This window comes from Akebia trifoliata, chromosome 5 (genome assembly GCF_017979445.1).
Source record: "Akebia trifoliata isolate Shusen 1 chromosome 5, ASM1797944v1, whole genome shotgun sequence".
NCBI classification, from domain to species: domain Eukaryota; kingdom Viridiplantae; phylum Streptophyta; class Magnoliopsida; order Ranunculales; family Lardizabalaceae; genus Akebia; species Akebia trifoliata.
The window spans coordinates 5,698,879-5,702,469 of record NC_141379.1 but is presented as its reverse complement, the minus strand read 5'-3'; the positions used below and the strand labels follow the sequence as shown (position 1 = coordinate 5,702,469).

Here is a 3,591-nt window from a genome sequence, read left to right as displayed (position 1 = left end):
CAACAAAATGAACCAGAGCTAATGCAACAAGTTGTGGAGAACATGGAAGAGTTGATGGAAACTCCAACAACAATAATCCATCAACAAAAAAATTATAAATATAACAAGTAAACAAACTATATAGTCCAAAAAGAAAAGAAAACCTCTCAGAGCCTATTTTCTCTTAAAGGCAAAGTTAAGCACATTAAGGACCATGAAATCAATACAATTTTCCTGCAATGCTTAAAAAGCTCACAAATATTCTTGACATCCTACCAATCTATTGGTCCTTCAAATTATTAACTATCTGTCGTGCTAAATGATGCTGACCTTTGAAAGCTCTTATGGTAACAGATATGAAGGAAAGATGCAAATTCAGTGAGAGAAGGAAAAAAGACTTCCTTCCAAGAAAACATTCTATTGAATCTTGAGTAAACCTGAAATTTCCAAAATAAAGAAAACATGAAGATGAAGATGTAAAAGAAGAAGGCGGAGATTACCCATTAGCCAGAACCCTATGTCCTTGAACAAACCAATCTTGTACATCCCCCTAAAGCGTGAGGAACCCGAAACAGTACACATGGTGTCACCAAAATTTGACACATCAGCAGCCCATCACAGCACAATTATAAACAAAGCTCCCTGATTGCCTTTTGGCAAGGACGTTCCACTGAGGCGGACCTTCTTTTGGTACCCACGAATTTAGCTCTATAGTCCCTACACCCAAAGCCCTAGGCCCACCAATTACAATAAGCCGGTCCCCGCATGCCCTAAACGCTAGTCCCCAACCATTCATTGAGACTGCCTTCTCAGGCAAACTTCCCACAGTGACCCACAAATTCCTCTTTTTGTTGTACTTCCTCACCTCCTTCTCAGCATAATCAGCAGCATACAACTCGTTGTTTACAACTGCGACCAACGGAGGCGCCTCGGTTGGTCCATTCCGCCCAGGGAACATGTTAGGGATAACACGCCAAGTTCTTGTATCCAAATTATATTCCTCCCCACAACTAAGCAATTCTGAATTACTTCCTCCAATAACGTAAAATTTCCCATCCATAAATACTCCCGAACACATCTTCCTAGGTTTATTCATGCTTGGAAGAGTCTCCCAAGTTCCGGTTTCCGAATTATATAGTTCAACCGAACTCAATACTCTCCCCTGTGAATCACAACCCCCAGCTAGAATCGCTTTCTCACCAAGACTTGCAGACCCAAACAAGCATCTTGGGGCATTCATTGTCATGCCCGAAGACCACGAGTTCGTCAAAATACTGTACGTCCATATTACATGAGATGTTATTTCCTTCCCGAATACGAGAAGTTGGGTACCCACGGCTAGGGACTCCTTATCGGAGCACATGAAACATTCATTTGAAGGCATCCTTGGCAAATGCATCCAACGACGAGAGATGGGATCAAAAGCATCCCATTCAAGGACATGGCAAGAGAAATAAACCCAATGTTCAATGACTCCCATTAGTCGCCTCAGCCTATATAGTTCCCCACTCTGAATCAAAGACCGGAAGCTCTGATTTAGTGAGGCCAATGAATTATAATCTGACCTTGAGCAGCGAAGAAGGCAGTTGATCGACATGTCCCGGCCAAGGGGCTGAATGAGGGAATTCAAATCCGATCGATCCCCATCATTATTGCCCTGATGATCAGATTGATCGACAGGAGAAAGGGAGAGATCATGTAGGGTGTCGATCGATTCTTGGGTATCGTGCTTGGGTGACTTTCTTTTCCCGAGTTCTTCCCCTTCCCCAAGTTCTTCGCCTTCTTCCTGTAAACGACGTTTACCATTCGTGGAGATGTCGAATATATGGTAAGTCATGTAAACCCACTTACTCTCTTGTTCACAAGAACTTGGGAATGGCCTTGAAATTATACAAGATTGGCCTTCCAACATGTCTGTAGAATTTGAAGCGAATTTGCAAAAAATTTACTAATCAGAGCAAACCAAGGTCTCCTTTCTTTTCCTCAATAAAAAGAAATTCACAACCAAATTGTCAAGAATTGAAGCCCTAATGCTCCAGATACTCCTCTTCCGAACTGAAAAATAAACCGATTTGGATAAGAAAAATGCATTCTTTTAAACCGAACAAGATCAAAGAAACCCTAATTGTCAACAGTAAAAATATAAAAAACAAGAATCCCAAAAAAAATGGGAGAGAAATTTAATAAGAAAAAAAAACCTATTTTGAAACCATTTCGATCACTCTAAGATCAGAACCCAAGAATCGCCTATCAAAATGAAGAAAAATATTGAACCTTTCAAAATTTACGAGATCAGAAACCCCTCTAATGTCCATAATTCATAAAAACAAAGCAGAACCCATATTTCAGAAGATCCCAAAAAACAAATCCAGGTATCAAAATGCCCTAGAAACGAGAGTTCCCACAAAGGTGAGCAAATTCAAGGGTTTTTTCAGATAAAAACCTGTAGGCCAAAGAGGATCTAATATATTAGATAAGATCTATAAAAGAAAATTTCTTTACTGTCTTGATAGACGAAAAAAAGATCCCGTTTTGTAACTCTTATTTATAGAAAAAATTTAAAATTATTTACTCATCTTCATCTGAGATGGAGACCCCAAAGATTAAAATTAAAAAAAAGAAAAAGAAAAAAAAGAAACCAAAGTATACAAAACTTACGGATTGAATTAGAAGAAATGAGACTCGATTTGAAATTAGGGATTTTTAATTCCTCTTCTTCTTCTCCTCCTTCGTTCTTCGTCCGTCTCTCTCTCTCTCTCTCTCTCTCGATTCCTCTCTAGAGCTCTGTGTGCAAATCTGGAGGCCCTGAATTAGTCTTTAGGCCTCTCTCTCTATTCTCTACTCTCTACTCTCTCTCTCTACTCTCTATTCCTCTCTCTCTCTCTCTCTCTCTCTCTCTCTCTGTGTGTGTGCAAATCTGGAGGCCCTGAATTAGTCTTTGGGCCTCTCTCTCTCTCTACTCTCTCTCCTCTCTCTCTCTCTCTTTCTCTCTGTTATTTTAGTTTGAGTTTAGAGAGATATGGCGTGGGGCCCACGAACAGCTAAGCGTGTTATCAGAGTCGCCGTCTCGAGTGGTGGTCGGTGGATCGAAACCGCTAACGGACGTTTCGAAGTGATTTGGCACGTGTTAACGAGAAAACGGCTTTAACGTGAATGAGTTGATTCCGTTCTTCTTACGTCTCTCTCTCTCCGTTACTCCGTTCAAAACTCAAAAGTTTCTGCGTCAATTTCTCTTTTCTCGCAGAGTCAATTATTCAATTTCTCGCCCTTGAAATCCAAGTTTATTATCTTGATCTTGTTGGGGTTATGATCTTGTACTATTATCCTATTTTTGCAAGGATAAAACAAATCCCACACCATTCGATTTAATTTATTTAACAGTGATGGGACAGCATGGTCACTATTCAGAGAGTCACAGTTGACGCATAATTTACTTATATAATTAATGGACCGCAGATGATTGATTAGCTCATGGGAGCACTGTCACCGTTCATCATGGTCAGATGCTGATTGTTTTAAAAAAAAAATGGGGCCCACATCTTATCCTAAGGATGTATTTCCATCACTGATAGAGACTATTTCATTTGGCATTTTGTATTTGTTTGGTTTTCA

General features: G+C 39.9%; 1 pseudogene across 2 annotated transcripts; it reads right to left on the bottom strand.

Moving 5' to 3' along the window:
• LOC147401230 (F-box/kelch-repeat protein At1g74510 pseudogene) lies at positions 1-2,868 on the bottom strand (annotated as a pseudogene). Of its 2 annotated transcripts, none has more exons than XR_015178368.1 (2): positions 2,638-2,868; positions 1-2,034 (listed from the first exon to the last, which is right to left on the bottom strand). The product of XR_015178368.1 is annotated as an F-box/kelch-repeat protein At1g74510 pseudogene, transcript variant X1 (transcript). The 2 variants fall into 2 exon arrangements; XR_015178369.1 differs by lacking the exon at positions 2,638-2,868 and adding an exon at positions 2,254-2,479.
• Positions 2,869-3,591: the final 723 nt, after the last annotated feature.